The sequence below is a fragment of the Felis catus genome, chromosome C2, assembly GCF_018350175.1.
Source record: "Felis catus isolate Fca126 chromosome C2, F.catus_Fca126_mat1.0, whole genome shotgun sequence".
NCBI classification, from domain to species: domain Eukaryota; kingdom Metazoa; phylum Chordata; class Mammalia; order Carnivora; family Felidae; genus Felis; species Felis catus.
Window position 1 is genome coordinate 47,014,278 of NC_058376.1, and position 25,012 is coordinate 47,039,289.

The following is a 25,012-nucleotide window of genomic DNA, read 5'->3' on the forward strand; positions in this document are numbered from 1 at the left end:
ATGTCAACTTCTAATATATAGGAATAATCTTAACGACCAAGATTAACATTCTCATCTGTTTTAACTCATTAGAAAACGGAAGCTCTAAAAAGATAAGTAACCCACCAAAAGTGTTAACTAGCTAGTAAAAAGCAGAATTGAAATTTGAGCCCTATTTGTTCCAATATGAAAATACAGATCTGCTTTTTTATATTCTAAATGTATAAATTATTTAACGTATGAATTATTAAACATCAACAGAGTTTGGTTAATTATAAACTCACTTAAGTTTTAAAAATCATTTTTTATAACTTGAAATTTCTTAAATAAGTATACATTTTGTATATGACTCATTATATTTCAACTCTACAAATATTTTTTTGAGTGCCAGGGATATGTTTTACCATTGGCATTGGTGTAATGAGCAAACAAATTCAGTTTCTAATTCATGGTGTTATTTTGCATATTTTTATTTCCTAGTGAGGGGAGACTGAAAATAAATTTTAAAAAATCTATGCACAAGTGATGATAAATGCAATGAAAATAACTGAAACAAATTAAGGGGGGAAACTAATGAGAAGAATAGGAGAGGTTTGTGCTACCTTTGAATAAGGTACAAAGGACTGACTTTCTGATAAGATAACATTTGAAAAGAGACTTGAAATAAATGATGGCATGAGCCATGTGGAAATCTGGTAGAAGAAGAACTAATTCTAGTGTAGGGAACCCAAGTACAAAGGTTTTAATGTAGGACCATTACCCAAACTGCAGGGAACCAAATTTACCTGGGGCAGAAGAAGAGGAGACAGGGGAAGGATGTGACTGGAGATGGGCTAGAGAGGCAACAGAGAGCCAGATCATGTTGAGCATGGACAGTCACGGTCACAGTCAGTGTCATGACAAGGGATTTGGACTACCTGTTGAGACTGGAAGTCATTTGTGAGGTCTGAAAAGAAGAAAACATGATCTGACCTAGTTTTTTTAAAAAGCATCATTCAGGCATTGTGTCAGACTCAGCATGGGAACAAGTATGGAGACAAGGGAACCTATGTGAATGCTATTGGTAGAATACAAGTGAGTAAAGATGAAGGCTTGGACTGTAGTGAAAGAATTCAAACAGAGGCAGTGACAGAATTTGTTGATGGAGTGAATGTGGGGAATTTGAGAAAAAAGGGAGTCAAGAATTACTCTAAGACTTTTGTCTTTAGTAAGTAGAAGCATGAAAGGGTATTTATGGAGACAAGGAAGTTGTAGGAAGGGATAAACTTGGTAAAATGTTTTAGGAGAAATCACACATTCCATTTTAGACATGGCAAGTTTGAGATGTATTAGCCACGCAAAGGAATCTTTTGAAGACTCATCTAGATATTAGAGTCTGGGGGTTAGGGAAGAAATCAGGAAAACCCATAAGATTTAGTAGACATCAGTGTATTCAAAACCATGAGACTAAAGGAGATCAGTTAGGTGAAAATAGAGAGTAAGTGAAACAAAGAAGAGATAATATTCAAAGGCCAAACTCTGAGGCATTCATGTCCTGGTGGTCAGGAAGATGAGGAAGACCCAGCAAAGGAGACTCATCTCCAGCAAAGGAAGAAGATGAGGAACAGAGAATGGGGATTCTGAAGCTCAGGAAAGAGACTATGTCAGGACTTAGGTAATAAAACAACTGTGTCAACAGATGTTATTAATGAGGTAAAGTATGGTAGGGACTGACATAGTTCCATTAGACCAAACAACAGGGACATTACCTGATGCAGTATCTAGTGGCACTGCCATAGGAAAAAAACCAAATCATTTTGAATAGAATTATTTTTAATAATTGATCCATTCCATAAAATTACTCACTTGACAGTTATACCCTAAAACTATTCCTTCTACTTGTGTGTAAATTTATATAATCAGAAGTACAAACAAAAAGAATTATAGTTCTTCCTATTTTCTTTTCTGGAACTTGTACTTAGTCTAGTGGAGATTTTTTGGTTAAAATGCCTTTTGAAATACTGGAACTTCTCAGGAGCCTTCAAAGAAGACAGACTTCTCTCATCTCCTAAGAAAGAACATATAACTCACCTAGTATATGATACACATAATTGGAGACCCTTGACCCTTTTATTTTTTTAATGTTTATTTGTTTTTGAGAGAGAGAGGAAGAGGCAGAGGGAGAGAGAATCTCAAGCAGGCTCCCCACTGCCAGCATAGAGCCTGACGCTGGGGTCAAACTGATGAACCATCAAGTCGTGACCTGAGCCAAAAATCAAGAGAAGGATGCTTAACCGACTGAGCCACCCAGCTTCCTCTTGACCCTTGATCTTTTTAAAGTCAAGTCATTGTGATACCTATGTGTTACTCTGGGAAATGTGATGACAATACACCAAAAGAGAGAGAGAGAGAGAGAGAGAGAGACAGACAGACAGACAGACAGACAGACTTTGGTCCTTAAGTAGTCTCCTAGCCTTGAGATATTACATGACAACTTTGATAAAGCAGAAAAGGCAGGGTCCAGTGAGGTCCTCTTGTTTTCTTCTCCTTGCCTTCATAAATCTATGAACACTATTTCCTCCTTTCTTAAATTTTTTCCTCTAAAAATATTAGATAATATTCTTGAATAATTATGCAACTTAAAATTAGGTGGTAAATAATTAGCTTTGAAACAAGAAATAGCGAAGATTAAATTCTGAAAAGGAAATGATATGGATAGGAACACATAGAATTTCCCTTTAAAATAAAAAGGGGGTTATGTGTTGAGTCTTTGTCTTGCTTTTGGGTAAGCCTAGATTTCTTCTGCCAGTGTGCAAAACAAAATAACACAACAACAGAACAACAACAAAAAGGTTGGGGGGTAAGAGAAAAAGAAAATGAATCAACGAACCAAACAAATTTATAGCTTTAGAAGATTGGGAACATTCATGGATATTTATATTATCTGTAACCTTTTATCAGATCCAGGCTCTTTGAAGGTAAGATAGGCAAGTTAAATTATTCCTAAACCAGTTTTTTCCCCCTCTCATTACCTGAAATAATGCAGCAGATGATGAAATTGTTACTAACTTCAAAAACCCTCAAAGGTTATTTCTGCCTGTTTTCTATATGGGAATTTTGGAGTGAATCATGAAAAGCACCACCAAGGCACATAGACAGGGCTTAACCAGCATCCAACACTTACACTTGCTTAATAAGGACCACCATGGAGTTGAGCAAAATGCTTGTTATTTCTGTAAATTAAAAGCAGGCATTTCAGAGCACCCAGTTCTGTAACATTTCTTGCAAAGCACAAGGGATATTTTTGGTAGGGGTCCAGGCCAAATACAAAAGCAGGACTGCTCATGCCTCATTCCAAGGGTTTTCCAATAGTTCTGAAATATGGTAATACCCCACCCAACCAGTTAGGACATAGTAAGTATATTTATTTCCAGGACCAACACTGGAGAAAATGAGAAGTTTATTTTTGGTAGCCATCTTTCTATTCTGACTTTAGGTGCACATTTGTCCAAACTCTTTACTTTTCTCTTCATGTCCCCAGCAACTTACCTCAGCTTATTCTCTTCAAATATACACACACACATCTCCGAATCTTTTCCTATATTATTCTTTCCTTAAATAACTAATTCATTCATTCATTCATCAGTCACTTAACAGATATTTCTTCAGGACTTACCATGTGCTCAGCAATGTGCCAGGCACTGGGTATAAAGTGGTAAATAAGACAGGCTTCTGTGTTTATGGATATCAATGGAAACAAGAATAAGAGACAAGAATAAAAAAAGGGAAAAAAAAAGGAAAACTGCAGAAAAATGATAAGTTCCATTAAAATACGTCTTCCTGTATTAGATTATCCTAAGATTTCACACTTGGATTTCCAAAGTAGCAAATAATTTGAAAAATCCTTGTTTTTTTGCTAAAACACTTCCTTTCTTCCCTTTCAATTAATTTACAACATTTGCATTCTTGAGATAATGTTACCACCCCAATGAGTCACTAATACTAGACATTTTAAGTACCAAAGCAATGGAGTGAGATATTTGGGAGCAGACCATGGTCTATCACCTAGACTGACCCAGAGTTTGGCTGTGCTTAGCCTTTTATTTCTTTTATAGATTTTCAATCTAAATCTGTCTCCTGGGCTCTTGGTGCTTCTGGTTTTTTTCCCCACTGTATTGCACAGGAAAGGACTTCTAACCACTCCCAGTGAGTTGTTTCTCTTTTGTCCTTTTGGTCCTGTCCCCATTCAGTTCTGTCTCTCCTCACAGCAGTTGTCTGTCATTGCCTCGTGGCTGTGTCATTTTGCCCCATCACAGATCAGATAGTCTTATTTTTGTCCCTCTGAAGGCCACTGCATCCCATACACAGAGGTATTTTGGTTTTTGATTTTTTTTTTTTTTTTTTACTGGAGAGTGACAAGTTGTCTAACATCTCAAGGAATGAAAGCCTAAATAAAGGCATTTTCTTGTGTCTTAAAAATTCCTTTTGGCTCCATGCAACTTTGGGTTACCACCTTTCCAAAGAAAATGAAAGCCCTAGATCATTAGTTTACAAATTTTATGAGTCTCTGAAATTCTTATGAGCTGTTTTTCATGCCTTCGACTCCAGACTCTCATTGTAGGATTGGGGCAGCGCCGGCTGCCGGTGGAGCAGACACAAAACAAACATCTCCCAAATGGCCATGTTATTTCTCTTTCAAGGAACCCGCAAGGGTATTGTTCATGTGGGGAGAAAGACAGGAAGGAAGACTAGATCTAAACCCTTCAAGGGTACAAGCCTCAAAACCAGAGACAATCCCAGGATGGTGGAGGGAAAAGGCAAGCTGACACATGACATGGTCTGTACCTGACGCAAGTGGAAGCTAGCACAAATTGCAATACACAGGGTAGGTCTAAACGATGCCATCTTAAGACATGTGGCATGTTAGGCACTATGAAACAATTCCCCAATCAGTCTTGTGAGTTCCTCTTCTGGCCCCCAGGGATACACAGCAGCGGTGAAGTTTTGTTATGGAGTACCTTTTCAGTTGGACCAGGAGTAGTTAATGCATCTGTTGCAGGTCCTAGGAACACTGCCAGCTACTAAAACTCTGAAAGTCAGCTCACTGGAATTCTGAAGTATAATGAAATAGTTTGAAAAGCCCTGTTCTAGATTAGTTTTCTATGTACTACAAAAACTTTGAGGTTTGAAAGGGTCCTTTGATATCTATGCCAAGCCCTTCATTGCACAGGTGAAGAGAATGAAGCCTAAATAGGTAGTCACTTGCTCATGTCTTATAGCTACTTAAGAGCACATATGCATATATGCAATTAAGTGGGAGACATGAAACTATATGAAGTCAAATACATCTTCTGCTAATAGATTAAAATTGAACTAGGATAAAGTTATATAATCTCTGTGAACTAAATACTGCATTTTGTGTGTGGATGGGTGTGTGTGTGTGTGTGTGTGTGTGTGTGTGTGTGTGTGAGAGAGAGAGAGAGAGAGAGAGAGAGATTTAGAAAATCAAAATCAGACTATGACTGATCTCATATAAAAAATGATGAACTAACGGCTGGAAGTCAGATACTTGTTCATCAAAGCACTTCATGCTATAAAGACTTCTAGAGTATATAGTCCTAAAATAACCAAAGCATAGGTTATGTGCTATAACATTTTAGCAAATAAAAGCTTTCAAATTCTTAGCCTACTTATTTTTGGACATCCTATAGATTATCACACAGTTTAGATTTAGGAGTTAAAACAAGTATAACATCACAATTACTTAGATGAGTAGTGTTAAAAACAAGACAACAGGCCGCAAATAGGGGTCCTTATGCCAAATCCCATGTTACCAAACTGACTTAATTATAGTTTAGCTCTCCCAGAAATAGAATCTTAAACAGGTTAATTGGGAATTGCCTGACCTGCACTAGTTAGGTCATCTGCCTGAGAGATCCCTGCCATCCCTGAAAGGAAAGTGACCTTGCAGTAACCAATCCACTGTATTTGCCTAATTTAATGTCCTTGTTCCTGCTCCCTTCTGCCTATAAAAGTTTTAAACTTTATATAGCTTCTTGGAGCTCCTTTCTACCTGTTAGATTGGATCCTGCCCAATTTAAATCAGTTTTTGTACAAATAAACTCTACATCTTTCATATGCCTCAGTTTATCTTATAACAGTTTTCTCCACTTTTGATTATACATCCCGCTGCATAGTTCACTAGATTTTAAAATAACCAGATTTGCTCACACAGACCCCCTTAGAGTATATTTATGTGTTCATAACTTATATCTACATATTACTGAACTAATGTTTAAATTTAAATTATAAACAAGGAAATTAAAAGTAAGACAAAAGTGAAATGAATACTTTATAGATTCACTAATAATATAAAAGTATCTTGCTTTCGCTTAATGATTTTTGCTAAAAGCAAATATTCTTTCCTTAGTTTAATAGGTTATGTTTAGTAATAGAAAAATCGGGTTTTAGGTTCAGCTTATCTTACATTTGTGTTAATAGCTGCTTTAATTTTTTAAAGATTACTAATAATAACCCAGATGTCCAAATGAAAAAATCATGCCATGGGTTACATTTAAGTCCTGAGATTCATCTTTTAGTTGCCTTCAGCAATTATGAGTGGTTTTTGACAAAATTCAGCTAGTAAAGTTCCATATTCTCTAATGTCAATCCATTGTTCTTGAAAAATAATGCAAGGCATCTATATTTCTATTTTTACACAACAGATTGAAAATTCACCATAATCTTTCATTTGGAAAATATTCTGACTAGAGTGTTTTGAGATTGTACAAATGAAACATTTAATAGATATAAATTTTGCCAACAAAGTAACATAATAGAAATAGAAATATTCTCCCACAAATTCTCTTTATAGGAGGCTTCTTTTGAAAAGTTGTTTCTTGCTTGTTGCTAAAATGTCACTTTTATCTTGAAGGGTCAAATTAATGGTGTTCATTTTTAAGAAAATATCTGCTAGGTAGCATACTACCAACAATAGCTTGTTATCTTATCAAAGGTCAACTTTGGAATACAGGTTTTTTGGTAACAGGGTTTAGCTTATCTTTAAATTTAACAATGGTTATGTAGATTGAGTGAGGGCACGGTGTGAAAACTCTAAACAGTATTGTTAAATCACAGCAAACTTTACTTTCTTCTCACACTTCTTATGAATCAGGTTACATGTCCCCTTGGAGACATATAGCCCACTGAGGGCACCACTAATGGGCTCTTTATTTCCAGGGCTGTCTTTTGGATCAAACCCATCCTTCTATACTCTGTTCAATAAAGCTGCAACTGGGAAAACACAGTCTACATTTTCCAGATTCCTTTGCTACCTGGCTTCCCCTTAGGTTCTGCCAAGTGGAAGTAATAGAGGCAGATTGGAATGCAGGAAGAGAAGGTTGTTCTTGTTCCTGTTTTCCTATTAGCATTGCGTTAGCAGAAGCAGTTCACCCAGGCAGCAGCAGGTCAGCCCAGTTTCTAGTTCTTTCAGCACTTCCCAGAGCCAGACTCATGGCGCCCATCAGAGGTGCCAGCAGGAGCCATGTGGAGGTCCAGAAGGTCAGAGCACATAGTCTCAGGGGAGTCCTCTGAGCTTCCACGATCTCTTCATCCCAATTCTCTCCTTCTGTTCACCTAAGGCTGGTAGGTGCTTTTTTCAGTTCTCTCTGGCTAAAACCAAGTTCTCCTCACCTATTCCTTCAAGACCTATGTAAACAAATTCTCTGCGTTAAACTCCCTTTCCTGAAATACCTGGCATGGTTTTTGGTTTTTGGTTGTACCTTAACTGATACAAGGGATTTATACAGTAAGAAAACAGAAATTTCTAGCTCATTAAAAAGCAAAACAAAGGTGACTAGATTGAAAAGCAAAACTTTACAGTTTTGAAGAAAATTTAGGGTCATATCATTAGGACCTCAGAAAAGAACTTTTAGGGGTGCCTTGGTGGCGAGTAGGTTAAGTGTCCAACTCTTGATTTTGGCTCAGGTCATCATCTCATAGTTTGTCAGACTGAGCCCCCCATTGGGCTCTGCACTGACAGCATGGAGCCTGCTTGGAATTCTCTCTTCCCCTTCTCTGTGCCCACCCTCTGCTCACTCATGCGCTCTCTCTCTCTCAAAAATAAATAAATAAAGTTTAAAAAAAAAAGAAAAGAAATTTTAAAGATGACCTAAAAATCACAATTTCTAAATGAAAAACTTGATTATCTGACTACACTCAGGTATAAATGAATGCATCACGAAAGATACCACAAATAAAAGACAAGTCATACACTGGGAGAAGATATTTACAGTGCATATAACTGATAAAGAGTAGACTATTGAAAAAAATATAAAAGCCAACAAAACACAAATGATGCAATGAAAAAATATAGAAATGACTTAAGTAAACAATTAATTTTAAAAAGGGAGCCTCAGTGGTTAACAAATACATTAAGTTTCTCAACCTCATTTGTACATGTGGAAATGGAAGTGAAAGCAATAAGAAGACACCATTTCAGCATCGAGGCAATATTTAAAAGCATGAAAATACCCAAATTTTAAAGCTCGAAAGGCCAATAATACTGAGAAAGACATGCTCCTATATACTGCTACAGGGGCATTCCATTGTTTCAGCTTCTTTGGAGAACAATTTGTGAATATCTAATACAAGTGCAGATATCCATAACATATGTACGTGACCCAACAATTTCACTTATGCAAAATGCATAAAGAGCCTTGAGCTAGGATATTTGCTGCAACATTATTAATAATGGTAGAAAACTGAAAATAGGATCAATGTCCATAAATATTCATGCAGTAGAACTATTCAGTAATTTAAAATACTAAAGAAAATCTGCATTTCCCAATACTGGAAAAAAAAAACACAGATGCTTTTTCCTGAAAGTAATAAAAACATCATCAATATGACATACATATTAAAAAAAAGCATTTCGTATAAAAAAGAAACTCAAGGTAGTATAGCCTGAAGATTGGTTAATACAGCTTCTCCCTGTTTTATCCATATTTCTGCTCTGCCACTGTCATTATATGGACATATCTTCAGGCAAGCTTCTTCAAAGTGGCAAGATGGCTACACAGTTCTAGGTCTTACATTCAGATAGGACAACATCCAGCAGACGATGAAGCCATTTTTTCTGTGCTTTCAAGAATATGAGATCTTTCCCAGAAATCTCCCAATAGGATTCTGCTTGTTTTATTGACCAGAATTTGGTCACATGGCCCTGTTTAGTTCAGCTATCAGGAAGGAATAAGATTACCATGACTGCTTATACTAAATGGTATTTATCTTTGACGCGGGGATAGGTTCCCCTTTCCTAAGGAATGGAATCTCAACAAAACTGGGGCTCCATTATCAAGGAATAGGGAGGAAGTAGTTAATGGGTAGGCACTCACTAGCTCTACTGTAATTAAAAATAATGCAAATGGAGGATATGCACAGTTTTGAGTCTCTGTAAATATTTCAAAATCACTGAAAGCATATTAAATATTGTATAAAGACACAAACATCTACTGTGAATGGTCAAAAACAAATGAGGGCACTTTATGTAGTGGTCACTGGGCTGTCACATTGAGCAGTTGGACTTCTACAGTACACAGCTGCATCCCTTAGCAGTGTTCCAGAGTCAATGACTTCATAGTTTTAAGAAAAGGAGGGGAATGACATGTGGAGGGAGGCATCAGTGACAGCTACACATTTTATTTCTTTTAATAAAGAACCAAATATGTCAATATGTTAACGTTTGTTAAATGTGGGAGGCAAAATGAAATCCATCATTTGAAGTATCTAATAGTTTTGGACCTGGAGCCCGGGGTACACTTTGTTGTGTTCAAATTCCTGTGTGGTGATTATCTAGCTTTTTGAAAAAAGGAAAGCAGTATTTCAAAGTACAAAATTGGTACATTTTTACCCGAAGCAAATATATTTACTTTGGCAAAACCATTCGAGATTTATGAATGATGATTAAAATGATCAAAATGTTAGCATTTCATTGTTACAATTCCAAAAGGCTATTCTCCAACATGAATTCCCAGACAAATGTGAATGTGGCTTTTGGCTATTTTTTTAAATTGCTAGTTTGTTTTGGGTTATTCATTCATGTAAATCACTGGGGAACAGGTAAGCTTCTGTTTCCTTCCTAAACTAACCCCTGCTTATGTACACACCCTAAATGGTTGTATATGGGCAAGACCACTGCTTAAGCCCTGGGAAATACACTCTAGCTGATTATAAACACAGTCCCTGTTTTTTTCCTTTCCTACTTCTCTAATCATTTGCATTAGTATACATTTTGGTTTCCCATGAAAAATTGTCAGGGAGGCAACCTTTCCATTTTTCAGTTCCCTTCTCTCCTCACTTGTACAGTATAAGGGGCTTCTATTACAAATTAGGAAAAACAAGGGTTCAGATAGGCTCTTGCTCATGAACCTCAGCGGTGCCTCTTTCTGCCAAGTAGGGACCAAGAAGAAAAATTCTCTTATTTTGTCCATGAAAGCCTCACACTCGTCATATGCTTTAATAAGGGCCTTCTGGTTGATTATTTTGTCATCAATACTGGGAAAGTCCAACCGAAAATATTTTCAAGGAGCTGCAACCAGGTTGGTAACTCTTCATTTTACATTGCAGAGCAATGGTGCCCAGGTACCTTAACCATTGGAAACACTGTGGTTGACGAGAGTCGGCACAAATCTCAAAAGCTGCAGCCCCCTTGGGGCTTCTCATTTTACTACTGCCTCATCAATCCATTGGCCAGAGTAAATCCCGTATTGGACCCTGTACTTGAAGTCCAGGTTTGGTAGGATCTGAACTGAGGGGGGGTTTCTTCTCACTCCTGTCACTGTCTCCGTTTCATTTCCCAGAGTAAGGAAAGGCTATTTCAGGACACTCCATCCAAAGCCATACATAGACAAACCTCATCATAAAAAATGCTGGCACCGTCACCAAGGTCTAAATATCAGATTAAAGGAAAAGTCAGTTCTGAGTCATAACACAGCTCTTCCTCAATTGGTTTTACTGAAAAATGAAGGGGTATCCTTTGTTATTTGTGCTCCATGCACTTACAATAATACTGGGAATGTTATTTCTGCTTGTTGGGTAAGACTTTTCCTTCTCTTTCTGAAACTGTTTGTTTATGAATGTTATGTTATGGGTTTGCATCATTAACCTTTAGGCAGGACTGCAGTTTAGTGGTTTTAAAGAGCAATTTAGTGGTGGGTGTAGCTTGAATGGTGCAGGAGAATGGTATTAGAGGTCATTTTGGAGACAAGTATAATCGTGCTATTTTTCACTTAATTCAAAAAGGATCTGAGCAGAGGAATTCTACTGTTGACTCACCTTAAATGAACCTCTTAGCCACAGTCTCAGTTTTCATGGAATCAGCACCAGATTTTTATGCCTACCTGTCACAGCAGTATTTTAGAGAGTACCTATAGCAGCATTTCCCTGACCATGTTGCCTCTGCTCTATTTACAGCTAGAATCAGCTTTGGATTTCATGAAAAGGGAGTATATGTGATTTAAATGTAATTTTTACTTTTAGAAACATCTAGAGTGAGCATTCTTTGGGTTTTGCATTAAAGCCTTCCTCCTAGAAGCTCAAAGCACTTTTATATATAAAATTTCATTTGTTTTCACCCAACTGCTATAACGTAAATTGGGGTCAGGTTTTAATTATTTCCTCGTGTTCCATACAGATGATATGGTAAGTGAAGACTTCGAAGATACTGTCTCAAAGTAGAATAAAAGAAATCACTGTGTCTTTTCCTGAAAACATGCATCACCATCAAGCTTTGGCAGGCCTGTGCCTGACCTTTTGTTCCTTCTATTATCTAAATACTTATTTGGCTTTAAGAAACCAGCCATGTATGTCTGGAATTATTACTAAATGTAACCCTCTGATTGCAATGCCAGTTTACAACTAAGAAAAGGGTAAGCCTAGCCATACTGAGGTTTCAAAAAATGTTGTTCTTAGTGAAGGCATGGACCACTGTCTGCTTCATCCTCAGCTGGGTCCTTCCACCTAAAACATCATGTCAATCTATAAGCCTTACACTAATAGCTCAGCTAGTTGTAGTCTCTAGTCCTAAATATCCCAGGTCACATTCCTGTGAAAGGGACACGGCAATAGCAGAACAAAGAAGAAGGTCTTCTCACCCCAGTTTTATTGTTCTGTCCTTATGGGATCTGGTGCAATGGTTCCCAGCCTGATGGTCCTAGATTTCTAGCAGTTCTCAAAACACAAAAATAAAAGCCCAGAGTTCTTCTTTTTTTTTTTTTAATTTTGTGTGTGTGTGAGAGAGGGGAGGAGAGGATCCAAAGCAGGTTCAGCACTGACAGCAGAGAGCTCAGTGTAGGGTTCGAACTCATGAACATGAGATCATGACCTGAACTGAAGATGGATGCTTAACGACTGAGCCACCCAGATGCCCCAAGCTTAGAATTATCTCTAATGAAATTTGAAGTCTTACATGAAATAGGTATTTTTTCATATTGTTTTGGTTTGCCAGAATATCAATACAGTATATTAATACTATTATGTTAATTAACAACTCTAACTGGCTATTATTTGTGTCTTTGGAAAAAAAAGAAAACTAATTATTACTTGATACATATGGTGAGCTTGGTTACACACAGAAATCTTTTCAAACTTCAAACTTGAAGTACATGGGGAACTAAGGGAGTGGGAAAGTTGGTTACTTCTGTCATCAGTTTGGGGTCACAGTTACCAGGTGCAGAGCTCTCTGCTTACAGAATTCCCACCTGATTTGACTTGATCCCTTACCCGGAAACCTGGAGATCCAAAAGCTCCTAAGTGCCAAGTATTAAGAGCACAACAAAAGCCCATTAAAAGAAACAATTACAAGGGGGCCCCACTTCTTAGAGTCACACTCACTCATTGGATAGATTTAGTTGACATGATGGGGGCTCTATGCTGGACACTTGGAACACAAAGTTTCCTCAACACACCATTCTTGCCCTCATGGATATTGCAGTCTAGTAGGGGTGATGGACATTCACCATATGGTCAGTTAAAGATAAGTAAAGTTATAGTCATGATAAACACTATTAAGGAGAGGTACATGAAAACTAGGGGATTTGACCTAGTCAGGGAGTTGTAAAAAGCTTCCCCAAGGGAGAGACATTTGAGCTGAAACTGGTAGTTGAGAAAGAGTTCACTAGTCAAGATAGAACAAAGAAGAATTCTAGCCAAGGGAACCATTTATGTAAATACTGTGTGTCAGGAAGAGGTGTAATATGCAGTAGCACCTGTAAGAAGGCCAGTTTGGTAGTGAGCCTGGAGAGAACAGGGGAGAATCAGTGAGAAGTAAAACTGAAAATGTAGTGTTAAAACTTCTACCATGAAGAACCTCTGAGGAATTTTGCTTCACCTTAAAATGGGAAGGTATCAAACAAGGGTGAAGGCTACATGTTACACAATCAAACTTGTGTGCTGTTGGGTTTTTTTTTTTTTTAAACATTTTGGCTACAAGAGAGAGAAAAGACTAGAAGTGAAGAAGAGAGACCAACTTGAATTCTATTACCATAAGCCAGAGATCATGGTGGCTGGGACTCTTGCAGAGTTGGTAAAAACAGAAGTAGATGAAATCAAGAGATTCAGGAATCTGTCTTAAATTCTTTGGTAGCCACAGATGTCCCTGTATTTGTAGGTCTTTGCACATCTCCTAGGTCAAGAGATTTTCCTTGGTTTCCCATCACACCTTTGCTCTTTGTCATTTATAGATCCCACTCTTAGTAGAAATACCTGCATTTCTCTATGGTTTGTGCTTCTTGGTCACTGGTATGGGCTACTTACTTTATTGTAAGTTGGCTTGGGCCACTGCTTTCTAGGAATAGCCCACAAACCGTTGCCCAGGGCATGATGAGTATAGCTCTAATGCCAGAGGAAGTGTCTACTTCTATACAGGCTGGTTCTTAGACAGGGAAGCCCTTATACAATGTAAAGGCTCCACTTTAGCCACTGGCCACCTAGGTTACCTAAAAATGCTTTGCTTAATAATAGCAAAGTTCCCTGATTTAGTACTCAGAGAGCAGGAAAATCAAAGGTAACTCAAGCAGAATAGATGCCTAAATTCTTACTACAACTTCTGGCAGGACCACTGTGTGAGTGATGCCAGTTGAGGTTATACAAGAGAGTGACCTTCACATCCCTTTTTGTAGGTTATGTGCAGTGAGTATGCAGTACATGTCCATGATGCAAATAAATTAATCAAAGATAAATATCTAGTCTGATACACCCAGAGTTAAAAAGAAATGAAGTTATTAAAAATGGTTACATTCTGAAATCTAATCAGAAATTCAGCAAGAAATGAAAAGGGAAGAAATTTGGTTGAAACTAGAACCAAGACAGAAGCAGAAAGAAACTGAAAAAAGAAAAAGAGTTTGGTGAAGGTAGCATGGGGAAAAAGCACTTGATTGTTATTTTGGCAGGAGAGAGAAAAATCTGGAATTGGTGTATACTCTGATGGACACAGTGTGACTATGCATGCCCCAGCTGGGTTTACTTCATCTCCTCAGGCTACTGTGACCGCCCCAAGTTTCTTGAAGTTTGAACTTCTGGATTGAAAATCAGTCTAGACATTTTATTCTCAGACTTTCCAGAGGAAACTCAGATGGTAATCCTACCACCACATCAAATTGAGAACCTGCATTGTTCTCACCTCATGACAGCCATTTAGGCAATGTCCAAGCCAATTCAAAGGAATAAGGAACTATTTCCACTTTGTAAGAAAGTAAATACTTCCTTAAAGTCCATTATGTGAGTTGCTAAAAAGAAAAAAAAATGCTAATGTAAACCTTTAAACAGCTTGTTTAAATATTAATATAAAAGCAAGGAAGGTCAGAATGTTCACCTTTGCTCTGTCATTTCTGAACATATTTACTTATTTTATATTTAAGCCCCCAAAATCTTGAATTCCAATGAAAACTTGGAGATGCAGTGAAAAGAACAGAGGACCCCAAATGAAGATAAACAGATTTGAGTTTTAATTGTATCCATGTGATCTGGAACTTGCCCCTTTATCTCTCCCCATGTCCGATCCTTTGTTTAAAAAAGTAACACTGCTATGTACATGATCTGAAAGAATTTTTTTTTTAATCTAGAATACACATTGATTCCATTTAGGATTTGTAAAAGGAAATTTCACAATGGAGCAAGCAAGCCTAGCTAAACGAGTGTCTTTTAAATAGGGTTGAAAGACCATAAGGGAGGAGGAATTTATGCACCTCCACTGAATTATTTTGTTATACATTAATTAATTAAATACCTCAAAATAATTTTTTGCCTGACCTTCTTTCTCTACCACAGAATTATCAGATTTAACAAATAAAATTAAGGGATGCCCAGTTAAATTTGAATTTCAGATAAACAATAGATAGACTAAAAATCTAAGCATGTCCCATGCAATATCTGGATCATACTTATATTAAAATTCACATTTTACTGGGCACCCTATATCTTATCTGGTAATGCTACTTACTACCACCAGATACCTTTTTAGCTTAGTTGGGGTAAATAACAATCTACATATGTATTTTTATTCTATGCAAGAACATTGACTCTGACTGGCAGACTGGAAAAATCCCCTCTGAAAATCTCCAGGCATGACAAATAACCAAATCCATCAGCTAATATTTGACTAAATCTTCTTTTGAGATAGGGGAACAGCCTAGATGGCTTCTGGGAATTCCACTTAACCTAATATTTTTGAGTACCTAAATCATAGGATGATCAAATAATAAGCTGACTGAAGCTTCCAGAAGGCAGGGGCATTGTATGACTTCACAGAGCCTAATATACCACCTAGTAGAGGTGCTGACACAGTAGGCATTCGGTGAATATATATTGGAAAAATCAATAAGAAAAAAATCCCTTGAAATCTGTTTATTCCAGAAATAATAAAATAAAGGAAAAATTAGAGAAGTTCATTTTCAACTACGAACCCAGAGTCATAAGGTCCCACAGACACTTCATAGCTACTGTTTTACATTCATGACTGAAGCTGCATTCTAAGGTTTTGTGTGTGGATTTTTAGAAGGCCCAAGGCTCTTTGGAAGGGTTGAACCCAAAACCAGTAGAGTGATTTTTTTTTTCCCCTCCAGGTGCCACACAAGTCTTCTCAAAAGATAATATTTTGACTCCTAAACCTAAGTCTTTGTATGGCCCTGCAAGGCCACCTGAATATTTTCTTAATCCAGAGTATGAGCCTTTTTAGAGTACTTAGAAATTTAAGTTGAGGGTTGTGAATAGAATCTCTTTATAACTAAGGAAAGCCATTTTGACTTCAAAAATTACAGATGGAGGGGTGCCTGGGTGGTTCAGTCAGTTGTGCATCTGACTTTGACTCAGGTTATGATCTCACAGGTTCTGAGTTCAGTCAGTCCCTGCATCAGGCTCTGTGCTGACAGCTCAGAGCCTGGAGCTTGCTTTGGATTCTGTGTCGCCCTCTCTCTCCCACTCGTGCTCTTTCTCTCCTTCAAAAATAAATAAACATTAACACAATTTTTTTTAAAAAATAAATAGAGCAATCAAGAAAGAAAATAAAACTAATTAATTTATATTTATTTTAGCTTTCATTCAGCTACTAGGGAAAATTAGAAGTTTTTCCAGACTTAAATTTCTTTCTTTCTTTCTTTTGAGAGATAGAGAATGGGAGGGACAGAGAGAGAGAGAGAGAGAGAGAGAGAGAGAGAGAGAGAGAGAGAGAGAGGCAGAGAGAGAGAGAGAGGCAGAGAGAGAGAGAGAGAGAGAGAGAGAGAGAGAGAGAGAGAGAGAGAGAATCCCAAGCAGGTTTCATGCTGTGAGCACAGAGCCTGATGTGGGGCTTGATTGTCTCACATAGGCCTTTTGATAGTGATTCATGTTTCAAAAAAAAGAAAAAATACTATTTATTAATTGTTATCCAAGGAAGGGTCTCTCTTAGCTTGAAATTAGGTGGCAGATTTCTACAAGAAATTTTTGTCTCTCTCTCCTCTCTCTCTCTCTCTCTCGTGTATGTGTGTGTATGTGGGTAAGATTTACATATTTCCATCATGAAGCTTATGGCCTCTAATAAACTTTTTCTGCTGGTACTAACTGAAACACTTAATACATATTAAGCTGTCAAAAATAATGCTACAAAAACAAATGAGGGGAGCTTGGGTGGCTCAGTCAGGTAAGCCTCCAACTTCAGTTCAGGTCATCTCACGGTTTGTGAGTTCGAGCCCTGTGTGGGGCTCTGTGCCGACAGCTCAGAGTCTAGAGCTTGCTTCGGATTCTGTGTCTCTGTCTCTCTCTGTCTACCCCTCCTCCGCTTGTGTGCATCTTCTCTCCCTCAAAAATAAATAAACCAACATAAATAAATAAATAAATAAATAAATAAGATGCCTTCCCTTGAGTGAGCAGCAGTCAGAAGGAGAATGCAAATTCATTACTGTGAACAAATAATAAAATTATTGTATTTTTCTATGCATTACAGATTCACCTGTAGAAATTTAAGGTCATTCATTCAAACATTTGCTGAATCTCTGTTACATAAAAGACAAAAGCTTTGCTCTCAAGTAGCTTTCAATGGAGTAAGAAAGATAAAACACAATAATAACTTTGTTCAAAACTTTCTACTTTATGTTATGCTTTTGCATTTCCTGGGGGAGATATTTAATTTCATTCCACCTTGCTTTTTCTCATCCGTTAAAATAGTACTGTGAGGGTTAAATGAGAACGTGTGCACGTGTGAACTCGTGTAAGCAAGCATGCGTATATATTCATAGACCACCACAATGTCTGGCATACTGAAAACAAACTCTCCGTCAGTATTAACCATTATTATTGTCATCTATTTCCTCACTTGACTCCCATCATGACCCTGGGATGGAGAACTGAAGTCTGAGCTTTAGGGAGATTAGGTGCTTTTCCAAGGATGACATAGCCTGGAGTTTCCAGAATCTGATCTTTACTTTTGTCTTATGACTATCAGTTTCTTTCATTGTATTACATTTTCTCCAGAATTTTCCAAATTGAAGACAGACATGAGTCTTCAGATCAATGTGTACTTTAATAAAACTTCAAAGCATCAGGCATAAAGAGAAACTCTTAAAGTGACCATGGAAAAAAGATTATCTACAACTGAATAATCGGAGGCTGACTTCATATTTCTCACCAGACACAGGGGAGACCAGTAAATTTTGGGACACTATCTTCAAAATGCTGAGGGACAACAACAGTCTAAACCAAGTGACCAACTTAACTACTTATCAATAATGAGAACAAAAAAAGACATATTGAAATATATAAAGACTTTCAAAAATTACCACCAACAGATCTTTAATTAAAAAATGAATGCTTAAAAGAGATTCTATAGCAAGGAGAAAAAAGTAAACTTATAGGGAAGGAAAGAGGTAGCAAAACCAAACGTTAACATGATTTCTACTCAATATAGTGATAGCTATAATCGTTTCAAAACTATCTAAATGACTTCTTAAGTTTTAAAAAGACAAAACTTAAATGCTTTCCAAAAATAAAAATATAATGGGCTTTTAATGGATTTTACAGTGAATTAAGGTCCATGTGTTGTAGAGGTAGGTAAAATATTCAATTTCATTAGAAAAAGTGGTAGTTAAATATATATATATACACACACACACACACACACACACACACACACACATATATATGTTAAAGGAGTGAGGGTGACAGCTTAAAAAACTAATAAAATATAATATGATATAATAAAGTAAAATATACAGTGCATGGTGTTCAAACAGCAGAGGGAAAAAAAATGACACAGAATGGTTAAAAAAAAAAAAAGGAAAAACAAAATCAAATGCTAACAAAAAAGAAACTGATATAGTAATAATAAATTAAACAAGATAAAATTAAAGGCAAAAGTATTGATGGAAATGAAGAGCTAATGCACAATGGAAGGAATAATTCTGTAACAAATCATAGTATGTTTAAGCTTGTCTCTAATAATATCATTTGGAAACACATAAAACCAACAGACACATGAAAAGATGCTCAAGATCAAAATCAGGGAAATACAAATCAAAACCACAAGGAGATATCCCCTCACACCTTACATCTGTCACCTTACACCTGTCAAAGATAAGTAACAAGTGTTGGCAAGGAAAAATACATACATACATAAAGCAAACTGTTGGCAGCAGTGGTAAAATGTCAGAGTTAAATATGTGGATGGTGATATCAAACTGGATTGGGTTTAAATCGTAGTGCTCCCAATTACTAGCTTTGTGAACTTCTTACTTTCTCGTATCCTCTCTGTCTGCAAGCTGGGGAAATGATGCACTCACTTCATATAGTTATTGTAAGGGTAAAATAAGTTATATGCAGAGGGCACATGACAGTGCCTGAATAAATAGATGCATTAATTTTTAGAAATTGAAAGAATTGCTAAGAATTGATTTCCCATAATAATGTGAAAATTGATAATAAAACAAAATATAATAATGGATTTTCTCTAATAGAGAATATATATTGAACCCTCACTCCAAAATATAAATAGCATGTATTTTTCAAGTTATCGGGATACTATATAAAATTAATCACATACTAAGTCACATGTAACGTCTGATTTTTTTTCAAATAATTTCTATCACAAAAATAAGGTCTTCACACAATGCATTAACTAATAAAAATAAAAGATGGTTATTTATGAAAGTTAATATATTTTCATAGGTAAAGGGTGAGAAAAAAAGATCGCAATAGAAATTAGAGATGATTTATAACTGAATAAAAATAAAAGTATTATACATCAAAATCTGTCAGATGCTAGTACAGCAGTAATTAGTGAAATTTATACACGTAAGTGCATTTATGAAAAATAGTGATTGAAAATAACTAAGACAAAGGTTTAATTTTAAGATAGGAAAATAGTAGAATAAATTAAATAATTTGAAGAACCAAAGAAAAGCTAATGACAGTAACAGAAAATAAACTCAACAAACAATGACTATTGCTTTGAAAGAAAGAAATAAGATAGACTGATCAGTAACAAAGAGTATCGAAAATAGTCATGGGAAAAGGGAATGGAAATTGTAAAAAGGAAAAGGACTATATTTCTACAGAGTGTTTATAGTGTTAAAAAATTATGAAGAAATTTATGCCAATAAACTTGTAGATTTATATTAAATTTGCAACTTTCTAGGCAATTATGTTAGCAAAATTGCCTAAGAAATAATAATCCTTCAATAAATTTAATAAATTATGCAATTGGACCTTACCCCAAAAATACCAAAACTTCTAGACAAAAAATTCATACTGTATAAAAATATTTCAGAAAATAGAAAATGAGGGGAAGCTACCCAACTACTTTTATGAGGCAAACATATCTTCATACCCAAAGAAGACATGAACAGTGACAAAAAGAAAATCCTGTAGGTAGACACCAAAAAATTCAATAAAGTTCAAGACTCATTTATGACTGTTTTTAGCAAATGAGGAAAACAAGGAGAATCCCCGAACTTATCGATAGTAAACACCACACTGTGATGTGCTACTTCAGAAGCATTCCTATTAGACTCAGATGCAATACGAGGAGGTCTCCTATCACTGCCTCCAACAAACATTGCATTGCAAATTCAAGGCAGACAATAAGTAAAAAAATTAAGACATATAAGAAACACAAAAACTAGCACAATTATCTTTATTGAGAAATACTAGTTATAAAATCCAAGAAAATTTATAGACAAGCAATTGAGACTAAGAGAATATTCAGCAAGTTTGCCAGATATGAGATCAATATATAAAATCAATAGCATCCCTACATATGAATAATCATCAATGAGTACGACAATGGCAAAACCCTCCACAGTATATAGCAGTAAACCTAGCAAAAGTTGTATAGTAAGCTTTCATTAGATAACACTATAAATTTGAATGATGTTTTAAAGTACCAAATAATGGAAAATTATGGTATAATAGAAGACCTAATCTACAAAAAGTATCAGTTCACTCTAACATTCTACGTTAAAAAAATTTTTTTTTTTGATGTTTATCAATTTTTTGAGAGAGTGTGAGTGGGGTAGGGGCAGAGGGAGAGGGAGTCACAGATTCTGAAGCAGGCTCCAGGCTCTGAGCTGTCAGAACAGAGCCTGATGTGGAGTTTGAACTCAGGGACTGCGAGAGCATGACCTGAGCCAAAGTCGGACACTTAACCAACTGAGCCACCCAAGCGTCCCAAACATTCTACATTTTTTTAGAATTTTTAATACAATTTCAACAGTAATCCCAGAAAGAATGGGTGTGGGTGTGGGTGGGTGTGTTTTATGGAACTTGCCTAGCTTATCCTAAAATCTATATATAGGAACAAAAATAATCCAAGATTAATAAATTTAGAAGAAAAATAAGAGGATATTAACATATATTTAATGCTAGAGTTACTAAAATAGTGTAGAGCAGAAACCGAAATAAACTCATAGACAAAGGGTCAGAAAAAAGAGTCTGACACAGATTCATACATGTATTGAAGTATAAGAGAGAAGTGGCATTACAATCACTGAGAGAATAATGGATTTTTCATTAATAGCATTAGAACAACTCGGTACTCAAATAAAGAAACAATCCCAAATATTTGAAAGTTTTAAATATGAAAAGCAAAACTTTAAAACTTCTAAAGAAAACACAGACTATGTTTATGATCTTGAGGTTGGTATTAGATATTAGATAAGGTATTAGTTATTAGATAAGACCTAACATGCATAACTAATTAAGTTAAAAACTGTCACATTTATCTACATGTCAATTAAAACTTTCTGTTTAATAAAATACCACACAGTTAAAGGAAGCTGCAGAATGGGAATTTATATACGCACGGAGTGTCACCAATAAAGTTTTGTATTCAGAATGTATAAATGATTACAAATAAGTAAGAGTAACACCCCAATAGGAATAAAGGGCAATATACATGAGCAAGATATTCAAGAAGAGATGTTCAAATAGCCAATAAAATAGAAGATGCTCCACCCCACATATTATTAGGGAAATGAAAGTTAAAACCGTGCCCAAATTAGAACCACACAGCTTTGCAAACTCAGACAAAAATTTAAGTCTGACTATAATGTAGGCTTACAAAGGTTAAGGGGTCTCAGAGACTCTCATACACTGATAGCACAGTATAGCACTTTGGAGGCAAATATAGCAATAGTTCATGAAATTTAATATGCTGAATTAGTTTTCTTTGCTGTCATAGCAAATGACTACAAACCTCACAGTTTAAAACAACGAAAATTTGTTAGCTTACAGTTCTGGAGGTCAGTAGTCTGTCACGGATCTTGCTGGGCTAAAATCAAGGTGTTCTGTCCACAAGGCACAGCGTTCTTTTCTGAATGCTCTAGGAGAGAAACCATTTTATTTGCCTTTTTCTACCTTCTAGAAGCCATCTATTTCCTGGTTCATAATCCCCTTTCTCCATCTATAAAACTATCAACAGGTGGTTGAATTCCTTTCAGGTGGTATCTCCTGACCCTTTAGTCAGCCTCTGCTAATTTCAAGGACTCATGTGATTAAATTGGGACCTCCTGAGTGATCCAAGATTATCTCCCCTTCTGAAGATCCTTAATCTTAACTGCATTTGGAAAATCCCTTTTGCCATGTAAGGTGGGTGATATATTCCCAGGTTGCAAGGACATCTTTGGGACAGCCACTCTTCTACCTATCACATGTACATGTGTTCCTTGAACTTAGCAGTTCTACTTCTGAGGACTAAAAGAAACTTTGCAAATGTGCTCATAGAGATATTCACAAATATGTTCATTGGAACACTGCATATTACATAAGAATTTAAAAATCATATTTATTAATAGGAGAATGAATAAATAATATTGATGCATCCGTACAGTGGAATACTGCATTGGGTTAAGATAAATCTTAAAAACATAATATTGAACAAAATAAAATATAGAATTATATATGTGTGAGTATGTGTGTGTATAGATAGATATAGAATATAACTACTTGAATTGTCATAGTAAACGCAAGATTTGGTATAATGGTTATTTCTGGGAAGTGAGAGGAGGGGAAGACACATAAGTAAAGCATAATGTTTATATTCATTAAAGCTAAGTAGGTACACATATTTTCCTTAAAATATTCTTTAGACCTTTTCTTTTTATGTTCGTGTGTTTTACAATATGATTGGTAAGCTTTTGGGTTAGGGCACTGAACTGAATGAAGGCATCCCATTGCAGGAGCAAAGGCTAAGATGAGAGTACAGCCGAGTTAAGCCTACATTCATTGATGTAATTTAAAAACTCTAGACCGAATACCAAAAGATGGGCTTTATTCCTGGCTCTATCACCAACTTGCTCTGTGACTTTGAGAAAATTAGTGAACACAACCAGATCTTACTTCCCCCATCTCAAAAGTGAGGACTTTGAATCAAAACAATTTAAGTCTATTTTGACCATAAGAGAGTCTACCTAATGACTTTTTATGTACAGTATGATTTTTTATCACTAAAATATGGGTCATTTGGCAAAGTACATATTTTTGAGATTGGCAATTGTGTCCAAGGAAACTGTACACACACACACACACACACACCTCTTCCATAATTCCCGACTTTTGCTTAAAACCACCCCTGGCCAGTCTTTTTGGTCTTTTAGAGATGGCCCCAGAGCTGGGATGGGGGAGAGCAGCTATTAAAAGCAAATATGGGATAAGATTTTGAGGTAGGATTGAATTTGGAGTCCTGTTCTTTGTGGCCCTTGCAGAACCAAGCTCAGTTTCCCATTCATATGATCTCCTTGGAGAACATGTTCAGTGGTGAGCTGTTACAGTACATCTCCAGAACACTTATTTCCCAAAACAAATCTATTAATGCCATAGAATTATGGTAACTGCCAGTCCTAATTTAAGAATAGACAGTGTTAGACTATGGGGTAAATATTTCCTGGCAAAAAATATGGCCATACAAATCCCAGGGTTACTAAGTGATCTCCTTGCCGATGCCAAAATGGCCCTCGGACTGCAAAAAGAATTCCCTTTACAGATGCTCTGCCACATCACAAATGCTTCTTTTGTCTTATGTGCAAAATCAACTTTAAGGACCGCCCAGACTTTATACCTTGATTCATTTCTTTGGACACTACTTGGCATGCCCTAGCAAGCAATGTCTTCTTCAATAAGAACAAACCACTTACTTCAAATGACATAAATTCTTGAGTAGGGCTCTGACCAGGACAACATTGCCCAAGGCGGCAGGCTGTGCTCATTGGCCCTCTTGTTTTGAGCAGCCCTACTTTCATGTCCCAGTTACTCAACTTTGAGCACAGCCAAAAATGATCTCGAGCCAAGTTCTTCTGGACAAAAAACACTCAGAACTCTTGCTTGCTTCAAGCCAGTAGAAGACTCCAGCCGGATATTGGACCCGTCAAGTAGTTTTAATAACTAAAAGAAGAACATATTAGATTCTTGTTCTCATTCTCTGTAGTGCTGAAGCCACATTCTTATAAGCCATTTCTATGTAGGCTTTTTGTGTTTCAATTTAAATTCTCTTCTGGTTTTATTGCTTCTGTACATACGATGATATTTCAGAATATAGTTTGCAATCATGTATATAATTCCCAAAGACCCATGGAAGTGATGACTTCAGGTATATATCACCATTCTCTGTTTTAGGAGAGAGTATTCCAGGTAGTGTATAATGATCTCCATTCTCTTGTCACTGCATTCTATTTATCTCCCATTCATTTTCCCCTAATCTTTTGGAATTTGACCCCAGACTTGTGGTTTTCTTCTCCAACCCATCGACTGTTCATGTGAACGAGTTATCCAAACACCAAATATCTGTAATTGACAACTTTTTCTTCATCAGTTACTTCTAGAACATGCCACCACACAAATTGCTCCAATTCTAAAAATTATAAATTCAAGTTCCTCACTTCTATAACACCCTCTAATTTTTCTAATTTATTTAGTGGACATTATTCTATCCTTCTGGGTTCCCCAGTTCATTGACTCTCCTATTTCTATCTTCTTATCACCTTTCTTTTCTCTCCCTTTGGGTCAGATTACATGATTCAGAATTTCTGTAATTATCCTG